A 17,379-nucleotide genomic window follows, 5' to 3' on the forward strand; every position below is an offset into this window, starting at 1 on the left:
CATCGTTTGCAACATCTTTTTAAAACCAGACACAGAATCCCTATATAGCACAAATGCCTGTTTGACCAAGAAGGAGTTAAAAAGTTCCCTTCCTGAGAGTCAGCTAATTGGATCTTACTGACATGGTCATGTCTGACCCACATCAGGAGCTGAATTCCCTTTTGAAGACTTCTATCAAGAGCCTAGTCTTAGAAATCCTGAGAGAATATTTACTGAAAGTACTCAAGGCAGCACCACAATTGGTCTGCACTTTTGTAATGCAAAAATATTATGAATATACCTTAAAGAATTGTATGCTAATTCCTGGAGGTACATGGCAGAATGTCCCTTTCTGGAGGAGTGTCACTGCATTGCTATCTTGAAAGCAAGCCTTTTTTTTAACTCTTCAAAAATGTTGTTTACATTTTGAGGAATTTTCATTCTCCTCTAAACATGTCCCCTTCTCATCCACAAACCTGAAGCAATGTGTCTACCTTGGAATGTTCTTGTTCTTAAGCATTTTCCATGAATACTCAGTTTATCGTCACCATTTTGCCCTTTTGAAAGGCCTTTTTGTGGACCAATATTTTAGCTCCTGCAGCCTGGATTCCTTCCAGATAAAAATGTGGGTAGGGCCAACCGTTCTCTTTCAAGGTAAGCAAGTTTTACTTGATCTGCTTTAAATCTAAGGATATTTAAGGTTGCTTGTTTCTGCATGGGGGGGGGGAAATAAAACCTGTTTTACTTTTTTTTTTTAATAACTTGACAACCTGCCCCAAATTTGACACAGAGCAAGAGCCATATGTTACATCTATACCAGATCTGATGGAGTCCAGCTTCAAAGTTATAGTTTTTTTTGTTTGGGCTGACCTCATTTTTAGAATTGCTTTACAAATTGGTTTCCTTTACTGCAAAATAACATCACTCTTGTGCAGTGATAATCTCGTGGTAAACTGGCCTGAATCTTAGTTTCAGGAATAATAAGGGATATAAATCAAATGATTAAATTAACATAATCTGTTTGAAAATCAATAACTATTTAGCTGTTCCCTTTGGTTGTCTTGAAACTAGGGTTAGTATATTAGAGATAACCCAGGATTGGAAAAGTATTTGTGAGCATCTGAGTGTCACAGCCTGAGCTTCTCTCACCCCCAAGAGTGTGCAAATTAGCTTGCTTTTTTGTGATTTGTGATTGGTTTTCAGAAGTTATGGGATTTGTTCCAAGTGTCATTTCACAACTGGGTGAAATCTTATTGCTTAATGTAACAAGCTAGAAGAGGCCCATTGAATCAGTGGGGATTTCGTGAGTCAACTCCTCTGTAAATTGCGTTGATTGAAATGGACCAACCTATTTATGCATTACTGGGCTAAGCAACAGGATTTCAGCTGCTAAAAAGAGTGCTTTTAGTCACCTCTCTGCAACACATTTCTGTTTATTTCTGGCCTGGGGTAAGTAGTATCGGACAGGAGGAAAAGACACCATCTTCGCAATCAGCTACCATTCATTCTACAGTAGAAGACATAGCTGTATCTGGAAGAGTAATTTCACTCAGGAGATGGTGGGGTGAAAAGGAACATTTTAAACACCCTTTCTTTCAGTTCTTTGAGCTTCATTAGCAGTCATGCTGATTAAAGATCTCCCATGTCAGGCCCTGTCTGACCCTTAGCACCAGTGTAACCACATATCACTGAAAATGGAGACATTCTCACCTGAAAGAAAAAAAAGAAGAAAAAGAGAGACCACGTGGATAACATACACAATTGCAAATTTATATGTACAAATTTGAGATGGTGATATTTGTATTCATAAAGGAATACAAATATCCCTATCCCAGGTGCACCTAATGTGGGCCCGCCCTACAGAACCAACCCGTCCACTCACATGATGCCCTGCCGCCAGCCTCCCGCTCTTCCTGCCAATCCCGGAAGTAGCTCTACCGTCTCCTGGCTCAGCTGGCCACTCCAGGCAGGGGACGGGAGGACAGGTCTCCCCACATGCCTGCTGAGTGTCCAGAAGAGCAGGACGATGGCGGAGTTACTTCCGCAACTGGCGAGAAGAGCGCGAGGTTGGCAGCGCGTGAGTGGACGGGCCAGTTCCAAGGGCCAGACCCGCATTAGGTGCACCTGGGATGGAGATATTGGTATTTGCTTATGAATACAAATAACACCATCTCTGGTACAAATGCAAATTTAGAAATAATTAAATAATGATCATATGCCATCAAGTCAATTCTGACTTATGGTCACCCTTTTTCAGGGTTTTCCAGGTAGAAGTAGTTTACCATTCCCTTCTTCTGGGGGCTCCCTGGAACTGTGCAACTTGCCCAAGACTTACACATGTTATCTCTTCTCCTAGGAGGCACAGTGGAGAATTGAATTCCCAACCTCTGGCTCTGTAGCGAGATATATAAACACCTGAGCTATCCAGCATGTTTTGAAATAAACTGCTTATCATAGTGGGGAGTCTATGACTTATGTGCCTGCTTGGTTTGCCTACAGGATAGAGATTATCAAGTCTCCTTTTCTGTCTTGCCTGAAGTTCATTGTTTTATATCACACACACATGGGAAAACTCAGAAAACTGCTGTAGCTAATGCATAAGGTGCAGTTGCATGCCTGGCCAAGCACCCAGCACACACCTGTTTGTGCACCTGCCTTGCACTCAGTACATTCCTGGTTCCACAATAATTATCTGAATTGGCTTCTATTATTTCCTTCCCATTCATAATAAAGACCTATAGGATTCTGGCCTTTATGCTTCAAGCAGAATTGGACTGGAGAACCCCTAAAGCAGAACTCTCCTTCAAAGAGGCAACTGCCCTCTGGTCACCCTGCAGACAGAGGACTGTCCCCTGTTAAGCAGGACCACAGCCATCTTGCTTGAAGTTCCCATGTTCTGCCCATACTTCCTGTCATACAGAACAACAGAAAATATAGCAAATGTGAACTTACACTTAATTAGTCAACACTCTTGTCTCTCCTTCTGAAGCTCCTCAGCCTTCCTGGCACCTTTAGAGATGAACCGAGATTACTGGTGTTGTGTTCTCCAGTGAATTATTAATTGTCATTTCACCATCGTCATTACTGTAATAACACAGTCAAGGTACTTGGTGTCCCCAAAAGAAAAACAGCTGCTTGTTGCTTCAAGGAGTACACCAGATGATGGAGCCCATCAATCTGGAAAATGCCCACCTTGGCTATGTTGGCTTCATGAAAGCAACTGTCAGTAGCTCTTCCTACTCTTTCTCCTCCAGACCCAAATATGTTCCTTATGGATCAGATTCCTTTCCCTTCTTATTCTGTTTCTTTCTTCTGAGCTCCAGAAGTCAACTTACTGACGACCTCTTTACTTGTCTAGGAAACTTTATTTGCAGCTTGGCATTTTCACTGATATTTGATTAAATCTCATGTAATAAATTTGGTGGTTTTACCCTCAGTTTTATGCTGTGCTGCTGGTGATTTTAGCTTGTTTTTATCAGGTTTCTTTCAATATCCTTGCGCTTTTTCCGCCCTTCTTTTTTTTTTATGTCTTCCTGTTATCTCCCAGAGACCTTTGGTTTTTGATCAATTTAAGTATACTGTATTTGATTAATAAATAAGCAAATTAACCTTGTGTACAGAATTGGGCCAAATGATATTCTACAACTGTTGGAAGGTACAGTACTTTCACCCATCTACAGCCTTAGTCAACCATGTCTTTTCCTGGGATAATATAAATGGCATTTGAAAATAGAGTCATTTCGCCCCACTTCTCCTTTACCTGGTTTTCCTTGTGCCTCTCCCAGATAACAACTTTCCGTGGCTTCCAGCCCCTGAACATGCTTGATCCTGTTCAAAGTGCTTTTCAGGAGGCAATTCCCCTATTTTCAAAGTATTTAGAACTTCTGCATACCTCAGAATTCACCTCAATTTGCAAACACCTCCTTTTTGGTTCTCCATGGCGCTGTTTCAGTGACAGATTCAGCCTCTCAACCATCTGAGTCTTCTGTTTGAAGGAATAAGTGGAACTACAGTACATCAAAATTTTGCAGTATATCCTTAGTTCCCAACAGAAGCACTCTTGTTCAGGATTCCAGCCAGCCAATCAGTCACCTATGCTCGTTTCCGGAATACTTTGTTCTACCATGACCACCACCAATATTGATTTTGTTGGTATTAATTGATAGGGATGTTATCAGTGACATCCTTTATTCTTCAGAGTCAGAGAAGTAGGAAATGTCCAGGTATGGACAGATTAAAGTTTCTATTATTTATACTTCAAAATGCTCATCTGTTTCAGACTGAATATCTTTCTGCATAATCTGTAAACATATCCAGGTGAAGAAACACACGACAACTTTGTGGTTTTTCTTGCACCCAAGTATGTTCTTGCCTGCTGCACAAAGAACCTTTGGTTTTAAAGTCTATGTAGCGGAACCAAACTTTCAAGGTCCATTGGCAAAATGTCTGCTATGATTCCATCTTCTCAATTCATGTCCTCCTCTGCTGGATTTCCTTTGTGGCACTGATCGTAGCAACAGGAGCTCCTGGAAGCAGCAGTGAGTTGCCAAACAGTACTGTGCAGCCTGCAGTAAGGGTTTGGGACCAAACTATACTGTACAGTCTATTCCTTAACTGTTAAAAGCTCTCTGATCATCCTTATGGTGCAGGGATTAAACTGCAGTACTGCAGTGAAGACTCACAACCTGAGTTCAATCCTGGGTTCAGGTAGCCATTTTGTGGCTGACTTAGCCTTCCCTCCTTCCAAGGTCAGTAAACTGAATATCCGGTTTGCTGGTGGGGTATGTCAACGTATAGCACACAAAATTAAATTGTAAACCGCCTAAAAAGTTCTTTAAGCCCGATGTGGTGGTATATAAGCAGCACACTTTAATCCCACAAGCTTTTCTGATCTGATGTAGCTTTCAAATTAGCTTGGCTTATTCTGTGATTGGTCATCAGAAGTTATAAGCACTGGCTTCATCTGGCATTCAGATTGTGCAGACACGATATAAGTCTGCTTTCTGCTTTTAATCTGATCTTATGCTGACCAGATCTAATCCTAAAAGCTACTGTTTTAAGTTGCCGTAATGCCTCTGACAGAACATAGCATCTCTGTAACTTATCTTGCACTGGAGAGGGGAAAAATTCATTGGTCAAGGTGAGAGGCATCAATGGGTACCAGTGTAACATAGTGCAAGGGTAGGCAACATGTGGTTCACAGTTGTTTTTGTGTCACAAAGCCCCAACCCCCACTCCTAAATTTTAAAACATGTTCAAAAAGTACCCTCCTGCACTCCAGGAAGGATGGGGGCAGGATTTGTTATGTTTCAAAGGTCATGCTCCCTGAGATGTATTCTGGGAGTGATAATTCAAAAAGCTAACTTTTCCCATCTCTGATTTTTAGCACTTCTTTAACAAATAACAAGTGGCCTATCACTAAAGATATGAGACCCAGGCGATACCTGCTCCTTGTTTCAGCAGCAAAATATTAGGGGGTATGCATTTGGCAAGAGGTAAAAAATTCAACTGTTTTTCTCTTTTCATGTCTACACGAAGAACCGGCTACCTGAGCCACAGAGAGGCTGAACACGCCGTGTTTGATACATTTGGGATGGCAACTAGCCACAGTAGCTTTGCACCTTTTAGTTCCTGCCCAGCCCATGAAACTCACCTCACCCAGGACTTGTTTAAACTTCTCCAGCTGTTTCTGACATGTGCTAGGATTTCACAAAGCTGATGCCATCAACTCCCACACACAGTGAGAGAGAGAGAGAGAGAGAGAGAGAGAGAGAGAGAGAGCAGGGACACAGGCCTTTATTTGTGCCAAGAAGACTCTCTCTCTCTCTCTCTCTCTCTCTCTCTCTCTCTCTCTCTCTGTGTGTGTGTGTGTGTGTGTGTGTGTGTGTGTGTGTGTGTACACAATGAAAGCCACAAAGGTATGACCCCCCTCTTCACGCCTCGTAACATCTGTTAATTGCTTAAATCAAAGTCATACTACAAACAACAGCCCCCTCCTACGTGGATGATTCAAATATATTTTTTCACTATAGAAAAGTGGTTCCAAACCTTGGGTCCCCAGATATCTTTGGACTACAACTCCCAGAAATCCTGGCCAGCACAGCTAGTGGTGAAGGCTTCTGGGAATTTTAGTCCAAGGATATATGGGAACCCTTAGAACAAGGATTGGCAAAGTAGACTACAACTCCCATCAGCCCTAGCCAGCACAATCAAATGGTAAGGGATGCTGGGGGCTGCAGCTCAGCAACATCTCAAGAGCCACATTTGCCCACTTCAGCTTTAGAGGAACTGGCATGATTCACTTGTCCTGGAGACCTAGGCCTACCTAGATTGCTCTACTATTGTCTCAGTTTTGTTGCACATCTACAGGTTGGAGTTATGTTGGGTTTTTTTTAAAAAGAGTTGAGCTCCTAATATTTGTGTGGTTTGCACAGAAATAAACATATGCTTCTTCTCCTTAAAGCTGCACCAAGACTGGCCCAAGCATTTGTTCTCCCCGAGGTAGAAAAAATAAACCATGTCCTCCTTTTCAAGTCAAAGTGCATAATATCCAAGGCTTGCCAAATTATTCAAGCATCTGAGACAGAAAACCTGCACGTGTCTCCCTGTGGGAGTAAAAATGCAGTAATTAAATCACTAACAATTTACTGGTTTAAATCAGCTGCCTAAATAATAGCCAGCAGCTTCACAGAGGCTGCTGGAGGAGAGTACTTTTTTTAAGAAGTCCAAGTAAAAGAACTTAGCCTTTTTAATTCTCACTTTAAAAATTACTTTTGCTAAATTTGACTTATTTAAACCCTTAAGATGAGTTATGATTGCTAGATCAGCAGCAGCCGATCCTCTGAGTTTTCAGAGACAAACCTGAGAGCAGGGTGGGATGGGGGTCTTGTGACACCGTGGGGTGGATCTTTGCAGTGATCCAGGGGTTAGGCTGAGAAATGGTAGTGAGGAGGGGATTCTTCTCCAGGCATTATAGCACTACTGTCACAGCTTGTGCAATAAGAAGGCTTATGAGAGGTGATGCTGGTTCTCTGTTTCTCTGCCTTGCTCCAATTGGTGTGATGGATTCAACATCAGCATCCAAAAAGCCAAGAGCAAGGGAAAGGCATTGGGCAGACAGTATGAGGGTGAGTGCACCTGGGTCCAACATACCATTTGGAGCAATACAGTCAGATACATCTTAATGCTGAGCCAATGATTCCCAACATCAGCTGGAAATGGGTGGAGATAAGTATCTAGCCTTGAAAGTGGAATCACACAATAAATCACTCCTCTAGCACTGTTCATCCAAAAGTTTGTCTCTTCTCCTAGAGAGCTGGAAAAGGAAATCTATTCCTTAAGACTCTAGCTGGTGCCAGTGACCAGGCAGCTGGATTCACAGATCATTATGTCAGCTGAGAGTGCATATGGCTAGACTAAAAACTATGCATCTGAAAGAAACACCAATCACTGCAACACCTAGAGAGAAGATGGATATTTTTTATGGAAGATGTTCCTCCATTTGAAGACCTGCCCGAGGACAATAATCCTCTTGAAGATGGCTTTCTATATAAAGGGCTAGCCATCCCAAGTCTGATTTTAAGAAAAAGTACCATGGTGTTCTGGAGCAGTGGTTCTTAACCTTTGTTACTCGGATGTTTTTGAACTGCAACTCCCAGAAACCCCAGCCAGCACAGTTGGTGGTGAAGGCTTCTGGGAGTTGCAGTCCAAAACTCCTGAGTAACCCAAGGTTAAGAACCAGTGTTCTGGAGTATGGCAGATGGCACTGCAGGGAAAATTAACCATCAAACTGTCTATAGCTAAAGGTATAAAGCACTTGCATTCTTTTCTAGCAGACTGGCACCCTCTTATTGTTTATTTTTTAATAATTATAACTGAATCCCTGGATGTTGGTCTTTCCTTTTTAAAGTTGTTTTTTTTAAAGTTATACATATTTTTATATACTTAATGATTTTTAATTATTACTATTTTAATTGCTTTTAAGTCTGTCACTTTGAATTTATTATTACTTGTTTTAATAGTGTGGGCTTTTAAAACAAGGTTAAAAGACTGCCTTGGGTCTTCTAACTGGAGAAAGGTGGAATATAAATGCGAGAGAGAGAGAGAGATGTGAATAGTAGAGAGAATAAGAGACTTCCTGAAGAATACAGGATGTATTGGTCTTTATAATATACTTAGAATATAATTTTCCTAAGAAAGCTTCTTCATAAGATTTTGAATATGATTCTGTTGCAGGGGGTGTGGGGTGGGAGGGAGAAAGTGTACAGAATATATGCATATGTTGATAATATTGTTAATGTTGTCCTTATGAAAATTGTTAATAAAAAATTAAAAAAGAAGAACTATGGTGAAAGAGATACAGGATGTTGAGTTTCCCCCAACTACAATGAGCATCTGGGCAGCAAACTCAGTAGAAACAAGGTCATCATGAATTCTAATTATGTCTTCTAACGTATAAGCTCCGCTTCCCTGTTTGGTGCCATCTTTAAATTTGATAAACACTCCTATTTCTGTATCAAAGTCATTTATAAATATGTTGAAAATAATGAATCAGGAGAAAACCTTGCGGCAACTCATCTGTCACATTTTTTGTATGTTTTTTTCCAAAGTGTTCATAAACCTCAATGGCCTGTTCTAGAGTGCTTCTGCATTTCCAGGGTGATCACCGGGTGGAGCAAAGAACCCAAAGGTATTCACAGGGTGGAGCAGCATCCTGCCCACCCCCAGGACCCCCAGTATTAAATCCAGCATTTGTGGGGTTTAAATTGTTAAAAAAAATACATGACAAGAATACAAGTGAAGAAAAAGGAAGGAAAACTAGAGAAGACACTGAGTTTGCGTAAACAGAGTTGAAGCTTTTTGCCTTAGAAATGAAATTTCTTTTCCTTTCCTACTGCAAAGTTATTGATTGAATACACAAAGTTTATTGTTTAGGGATTTCATTGTTCAATCCAATGTCGTGTGTGTGCCATTACAGCCACAGCTGCAACAGAAGAGATCACAGCACCACTAATATCAGATCCAGGGGAGAAGAGCCAGGAGGGAAGGAGGGCACAGAGAAAGGACAGAAAGTGTAGAAGCAGCACTGGAAAGTTTCTTCCACCTTTTTCAGCAAAAAATAAATCATGTGTCATTGATACCTCTGTATCTTTAAAACACACTTGGACTGAATAGTTATCTGAATAGATATCAATTTCCAAAAGAAGGCAGTCCTCTGACGGCTCTCCAAATAGAGAACGGCTCCCTGTTAAATGAACAAAGGTGGCTATCTTGTGCCCTGGAGCACTGAAAACGTCAAGCGTGAGAACATCTGACTAAGGACCTGAAAATTATTTATTCACCAAGTGCTGTACACACTGCTTCTATTGGAGAGCATAGTGTTTTTAGAAGATGCAAAATGATACAAAAAGTTATATCTGATTGCTTTACCCATGATGACATTTGCAAGGCATCACTTTGATGTAATAGGCATCAAAATCTTGCCCCAAATGATAAAGCAACATTAATCTTCAGGTGTCATGTCCTCCAAATCTACTAAATTCACAGGCAGATTGCTAATTTAATGAGTACCTTGCTTAGTATGGATATGTTCATTCAGTTTTAATCGAGAACATCAAAGACATGCTTTCGAAACCTGAGTGTCTTGGAAAGAAGCTTGAGAAGGTGGCCTAAGGTTAGCCCAGGTGAAAACAATGGGTAGCACAGGATATATAGTCTGCAAGGCTTTGGTATTGTGTCCCTGGAGAAGAGGCAAGGAGAGGACATTTACTTTTTCTTGGGTCCTGCTTGCGCATCAATCATGTCCTGAAATGAAAACACAGGAATCTAGTCTTTAAAGGTTTTCTGCATCAGAGAGCTGAAAAATAAGTGCAAAAGCATAAAACTGAGCAAGCAAGCAATAATGCAGTTGATGCCTGTTACGTTAAAGTGATCAATTGCACTGATGTGAAAGAACAATGCTTATGCATTGCACCAGCACTTGGGTTTTCATAGAATGATAATGTAGTGTTCTTTCATTCTTTGTCTGAAAAAAAAATATCATTGTATCGACAAATATTTTGAATAGTATTTCATTAGGTAAAATTAAGATTTTATAATACAGTGGTGCCTCGCTAGACAGTTACCCCGCATGGCAGTTTTTTCACTAGACATTGACTTTTTGCGATCGCTATAGCGATTTGCAAAACAGTGATTCCTCTGGGGGAATTTCGCTGGACAATGTTTGGTCCCTGTTTCGCAAACCAATTTTTGCTAGACAACGATTTTGACAGCTGCCTCCGTGCTCGCAAAACGGGTGTTTTCAGGACCTAAGCTTCGCAAGACAGCTATTTAAACAGCTGATTGGCGGTTCGCAAAGCAGCTTTCCTATGGTCGATCTTCGCTAGACAACGACGATTCTTCCCCATTGGAACGCATTAAACAGGTTTCAATGCATTCCAATAGGGAAATGCTTTTTGCTAGACGATGATTTCGCTAAACAGTGATTTCAGTGGAACGGATTATCGTCTAGCAAGGCACCACTCTATTATTATAATCCATTTTCTGCCAAAAACAAATTGACCTGTTATTAATTTCTACACTATAAGAAAAAATGTGCATACACTAATATCTCAAAATATTACAATGCATTACCATTTTTAAAAGAATTCAAATAATTGAATTTTGAACACTTGCAAATGCCTGACTTTTATATTTGACTTTGACAAGATAACGTTGAAGAACCTTGTTGGCATTACTGAAGTTTGTTTACCAAGAGGTGAAGTTGTGTTGCATATTCTTAAGGCAATCATATTAAGAAACAATTACGGCAGTCAGACGTCATAGTGATATTTATAGATGGAGTTTCCCGCCCAACTACTCTTCATCAGAAAACTTTAATCCAACAACATATATGATCTGGGAATATTTAAAGAAGAGATAATAATGCTTATCTTAATGACATTTAAAAAAAAAACAAGGTTGAGATGCAGGTGTGCTTTTAACATCAGCATGATATGCATTAGAGCAAGCTTAGCAGGTTTTTCATTTTTCTGGTCAGTTGGCAACTCTGCCATGGTGTTCACAGCGCCATTCTCTGCCTCACCTCGGGTATCCTTCAGGAAGCGATTACTGAGTACTACTCCTCTTTTACCTCGGTATTATGGGACATTTAAAGGCATAGAAGGCCAAGACTGTAAGCAGAATCTTCATGAGAGCTAAAAATGCAGTCTATTCTAGCAGAAGCCTTTCTCACCTCTGTAACTTGTGAATTAGAATACATAGGCCAAAATCCTGTGGAGCCATTTGGCAAATGGCACAAATTTTAGGTGCCAATTACTGCAATTAGGGTATCTGTGTAGGCGTTATCTGTTGCACACTGAGTCACCGGACTCAGCATGCAACAGACAATGCCTACAAAGATTTCTTAATTTATGGCAATTCACTTCCAAAATTTATACCATTTATGTAACTGTACAACAGGATTTCACCACTATTTTGTGATTGGTTATTGGGAGAAAAACACATGCTATATTTCTAAGTCTGACTGATCCGGCTTGAAAGTCAGCAGGTTTCTACGTCATTGGGAAGAACCAACTACTGTATCAGGTTCTAAATGCAATGCTGGTTTATCATAAGTTTGACTGAGAGAGCCACTTGTTGTCTAGCTAACAACCTTTGCTGCTCCAAATTCAGAAGCCCTATTCGGGCATTCAGATAAGGAATGTTGTGAGTTTGCTTTACAACATGCAGGCATGGCACCTTTTCACACTCCTAAAGTTAATTCAAATTAAAACACACTTTTGACTCTCCTAGTCATGTTCATTGCGACTAATTAGTGGTGTACAAGTGCCTCCGGACCCAATGTGGATTCAAATTATTTGCCATACAGATTGCGACCAACCTGAACTGTTTTAGGGGTGGCTTTCACCAACTTAATCTTGCTCATTTCTATGTTTCCAGATCAGCATCACAAAAACCCAAAATGAATATGGAAAATGGGACTATGACTGGGGGTGGGGGTGATGTCACACAATGCCATTAATTTTGGGAATGTGGTGGATCTTAAATAGAAAGTTCAATGTGCCTGCATTTCAGACAGTCACGGACTTCTTTGGGTATGCCTTGGGAGCCTTGTTCCAAGAGTAGAGTTTTGTGCCAGGAAAGGAATCGTGTGCCAGATCACTCTAAACGTTGAAGTGGCAGCAATGCTTGGCAAAGAATTCAGAGATGGACAGGCTGTCCCAGTTCCTAACATCCAGAAAGATACTTGAAGGACTTTGTTCGCAATAATGACAAAATGCACCAAATGCCTAATATAAACAGAAAGACTGGTTTTAATTGGGAAACACTTGGTTCTTCTTTCTACTGCCAACAAGCTACAATACAAGCAGTTCCTAGAATTTCTCTGTGGTGCACCAACAACAACAACAAGGAAGGAAAAAGGGTGGGAAGAAAGATATTCTCCAATGCTGTTGTGACCTATCCTATCAAAAACCCAACATGAAAAAACACATTCATCCATCTATCTTTATTCACACGCAATCCTGATGGTGTAATATAAAAATGTGAATTAATTGTGTTTTTTTTAAAGAGGAAAGTTCCAGAATGTAATGGCTAAAAGGTAAAGGTAAAGGTAAAGGTTCCCCTTGACATTTTCAGTCCAGTCATGTCCGACTTTAGGGGGCGGCGCTCATCCCGCTTTTCAAGCCATAGAGCCAGCGCCTGTCCGAAGACAGTTTTCCGTTGTCACGTGGCCAGCGTAACTAGGGAACACTGTTTTACCTTCCCACCGAGGTGGTACCTATTTATCTACTCGCATTTGCATGCTTTCAAACTGCTAAGTTGGCGAGGAGCTGGGACAAAGCGACTGGAGCTCACTCCGTCCCGTGGATTCGATCTTACGACTGCTGGTCTATTGACCCTGCAGCACAGGCTTTTGCGGTTTAGCCCGCAGCGCCACCACGTCCCTTTTTTGTGTGTGTGGTTTTTTTTTAAAGAGGAAAGTTCCAGAATGTAATGGCTAGCCAAAATTAAATGTAGAGTCCTCCTTAATGATAAAGGGCTGCCTGAGCTGCTGCAAGGAAATATCTGTAGCCCAATTATTTCACTTGGAGCCCTGCTCAAGACTACCCAGGAGAGCATTGGTGGTTGAGCTGTTAGTACTCCTAGAGTACTTCCTGTGCTACTGCTTTAACCCCAATCCTGCTGGAGCAAACTTGTGTGATCAATTTAGTTGGCCAGCCTACTCAAGGGCCTTGCTCTCTCTGTCATCGGCAAAATAAAATAAAATAAAATAAAATTATAAATGCCACTGATCTGGTCCATTTTGCAACGGAGCACATTCGTATGATCAAGCACTATTGTGTTTTTTTTTTCCTTTGTCCATGACTCCCCATGCCGACATTGGTGGCTCTGCTTCTTGTCATGTGTTTCCGCATTATAAAGACTGGAATTCCTCTGCTCTGTCCCTGTACCACCAGCCTGTAATTTCTTCCAGTTCGGGGATGGCAGAATTGTCAAGGGATCTTGAGATATGATGATGACATAACGAGAGCCTACTAGAAAATTTTGGATGCCTGCTTTGAATGGCATGTGGCCCCATGAAGCCATGTCAGCTAAAAAAGCACAGTTCTCATTAAGCTTGGTGTAATGGGGTTTTACATCCAAAATAAAACCTACGCCTTCATTGCTTCTGCCCGTGACCTTCCCTAGTTTGCCCTCTCTTCCATTTGTTTTTGATGAGGCTGGCTGTTCAAGGGCAGGGAAGCTGAATTTTTCAGGGTCAGCTCCACTCATTTTTGTGTAAATCAACACTCCCAAGGGCACAAGCATATGGAAGCAGAGAAGGATTGTTTTGCTTCAGAGATTTTATACACGTGTATATTATATTATTTATTCCTGTTGAGAGATCAGATGTGCTATTCCTTCAGAGTCAGGCCCTTTATAGAAATGGACAAGATTAGTACTCCTGTAATACTTGAAGAACTGCAGCTTCCTATATGTACCCCTCTTGCTTCCTTCACTTCTACTTCTGGTTGTTGGCTCTAAAGCTGCCTGCTGACAAAGGCAGGCATCAATTCTTTGGATTCCCTAGGATGCTCAGCATTCAGGAAATGCTATGTGCTAATGGAAGGTTTGAATTAAAACTGCAATATGAACTGTAACCTAAATCCAATTCAGTGCTGAGTCCCTCCCACCTCCATTTCTTTGTTCTGCTATTTTATTAATCTAGAAGTAACTAGTTGCACATAATGTAGTCACCTGTATTTAGTTACTTTGGACCAATGAGGATGTTATTGAGCTACATTTTAAAAATACAATGCATTTTGACGGAGTTATTTTTTTGGTGTAAAAATAAATGCTTCCTAGTATCTTTTAAATTTAAAGGGTATTTTAAGAGGCCTTTTTTACTGGAATTTTAAAAGTTTTCTGTCTTTCTCTTATCAGTCCTGAGTCACTTGACAAGTATTGCTTTGTTGCATCTTTTATATTTATATTTGTATTTTGAAGGTAAAATATCCTCATGGCTATATGGCTGTTAAAGGGAACCAGAGATGAATGTCTCACTCTTTCCATTACCAGTAATGATGGCACACGTTAATATAATAACATGCAATACAACAATTACTTTCACAAATATAACAATGATTATGATAATAACCATCCAGCCACCCCATAGTAATGACTAACTTAATGTGTTCCTTTTTTAAAACAACCTTCCAGGCTCTGCTGTTTGTGGCGGTTCTGTAAAAATTAGGCTCACCCATGACAAGAACAAATGGACAAAAGCTGGACATTTTAGCTCAATTCAGGTCTTCAGAGAAGAGTTAATCTGAATATATGAAGAAGGTTCTAGCCCACCTCTTTCCTATGACAGGTTCCCCCGGGAGAAAAACTGTCTGAAAAGCAAAGTTTCTGCTATAGATGGTGCCCCCTTCCAACAAGCAGATACCCTGGAAAAATTATTCCCAGTTGTAAGGAGAGCTTTCATGGGTAGTATATTGTGTCATCTGCAGGCTGTCTTTCTTTGTATGGAAATAGAGACAGAAAAGTACATTTTCGCTGTTCACTTGCAGTCAGACGATTCTTTTTCTAACCTTACCCACTGGGCTTCCAAGCAGCCATAGGAGCGTTGTTCAGATGTGACCACAGAGGGTGGCTACCTACATCTTGCCAAAAGAGAGAAAATCAAAATGAAAGCACAGGTGTCAATAACATTTACATATATAAATTTATATAGAGAGATGCAATTTGCACTAATTATAATTCAAGATGTGCACTGACCATGGAGAAAAGTTCCCAAACAAACCACAGCATAAATATTTGTGCATTTCTTGACCATCTACTTGGTGGTTAAAGAAGTCACTAGTCATTCTTGGAACAGTTTGGACACTGTTAAAACCATCAACATTTGTTCTAGACTGGGTGTACATGTGTCCTGTCATCCTTTCCCATCTAGTTCCAAGGCTATGTAGGGCTCCCATTCAACCTGGAATGGGTTTGGGATGAAAGTGAGCCTTTAATGTCCAAAAATTGTGGTACTGCCAGCTGATGGTGGAGGGAATAGGAAACTTTTAACTGAAGATAAAAGTCTGCAGATTATTACATTGTTAGTCTCGTGTATATGGATCTGTGCCAACAGGATTCTGACCCATGACTATATTTCTTCCAGTGCATTCAAGGTGTGCATATGTCTCTCCGCCCCAGATTACCTTCATAACAACCCTACAAGGTAGGCTAGGCTGAGAAAGAATGACTGGCCCAGGTTACCCAGTTCCATTGGACAGTGAAGTATTGAATCCAGATCTCCCAAATCTTGTCCAAATAATCATTGTACCACATTGACTTACCCTGGCTCAACACACTGATAAACTAACTTTGGCATCGTGTTAGAAACTGTATGACATTGGAAGTGTTGTTGACACCAGGTTATCTTTTATTGGATGTTTCCTGGGAAAAAAACTACAGTAAGAATTTCCAGCTGCTCTTTCCGCAGAACCATAGAATTGTAGAGCTGGAAGTGACCACAAGGGTCATCAAGCGACCACTGGTCAGATGGGTGGTATAAAAATCAAATCAAATCAAATCAAATCAAATCAAATCAAATCAAATCAAATCAAATCAAATAAGAAAGAAAGAAAGAAAGAAAGAAAGAAAGAAAGAAAGAAAGAAAGAAAGAAAGAAAGAAAGAAAGAAAGAAAGAAAGAAAGAAAGAAAGAAAGAAAGAAAGAAAGAAAGAAAGAGCAGGAAATCTATATTTTAAAGCATGGTGGCCATCCAACCTCTGCTTAAAAATGTAAGTAAAAGAGAGTCCTCCACCCTCCAAAGCAGTTGATTCAATTGCTGGATGACTCTCACAGTTAGGAATCTCTTCATAATGTTTAGTTGCCATCTCCTTTCTTGTAAACTCGAATCTATTACTTTTAGTCCTATTCTCTTGAGCTGAAAAAACAAGCCCTCTCCATTTTCCATATGGTAAAGGTAAAGGTTCCCCTTGACATTTTAGTCAGTCGTGTTCGACTCTAGGGAGCGGTGCTCATCCCCATTTCCAAGCCGTAGAGCCAGCGTTTGTCCGAAGACAGTTTCCGTTGTCCCGTGGCCAGCGCGACTTAGATTCGGAACACTGTTTACCTTCCCACCAAGATGGTACCTATTTATCTACTCGTATTTACATGCTTTCGAACTGCTAGGTTGGCGAGGAGCTGGGACAAAGCGATGGGAGCTCACTCCGTCGCATGGATTCGATCTTACAACTGCTGGTCTTCTGACCCTGCAGCACACAGAGGCTTCTGCGGTTTAGCCCGCAGCGCCACCACGTCCCATATGACAGCCCTTCAAATAATAGAAGACAGATATCAAATGGCCTTTCAGCCTTTTCTTCTCCAGGCCAAACATTCCAAGTTCCCTCAGCCTTTCCTGCCAGGGCTTCATCTCCAAAACTCTTACTATTCTGGTTGACCTCCTCTGGATGCAGCTTCTTGATATTTCTCATAAACTATTGTACCCAGAAGACAGTTCCGAAACTTCCACTGACTGGAAATGTAGCAGTCAGACTGATGACTGGCTACTTCTTCAGAACTGTAAATATGAAGAGTATAGACTAAGCCTTCTTTCCTTTTTTTAACAAGTCAGAGAAACAAATCAATTAAATGTTGCGACCCAAATTCTAGACTGAGAAAGTGGACGTGTCCATGAAAGTCACATTAAAATATAGCGGTTAATTTTTAAGGTGCCATAACATTTTTGTCTTCTTTATTTTTATTTTGTTTTTGCCCAAATTCTTTGTTAGGGAATTTTCAGCGCAATGTTTTCTGCTCTGAACATCTGCGCTAATGACAAGCTGAGCTTGTCCTTTTACAAAGCCTGGATTCACTCTTAATTAGCTTGGCACCCCCACCAGCCGCTTTCCTCAGTACTGCA

The 17,379-nt window shown here is 40.8% G+C and overlaps 1 long non-coding RNA gene across 1 annotated transcript; it reads right to left on the reverse strand.

The window, feature by feature from the left end:
* Positions 1–397: 397 nt before the first annotated feature.
* On the reverse strand, positions 398–7,569 carry LOC110071829 (uncharacterized). The gene is made up of 3 exons (XR_002299282.3): positions 3,872–7,569; positions 2,932–2,988; positions 398–1,689 (listed from the first exon to the last, which is right to left on the reverse strand). It is a non-coding gene; the product is annotated as an uncharacterized LOC110071829 (long non-coding RNA).
* Positions 7,570–17,379: the final 9,810 nt, after the last annotated feature.

The sequence above is a fragment of the Pogona vitticeps genome, chromosome 4 (genome assembly GCF_051106095.1).
Source record: "Pogona vitticeps strain Pit_001003342236 chromosome 4, PviZW2.1, whole genome shotgun sequence".
NCBI lineage: Eukaryota > Metazoa > Chordata > Lepidosauria > Squamata > Agamidae > Pogona > Pogona vitticeps.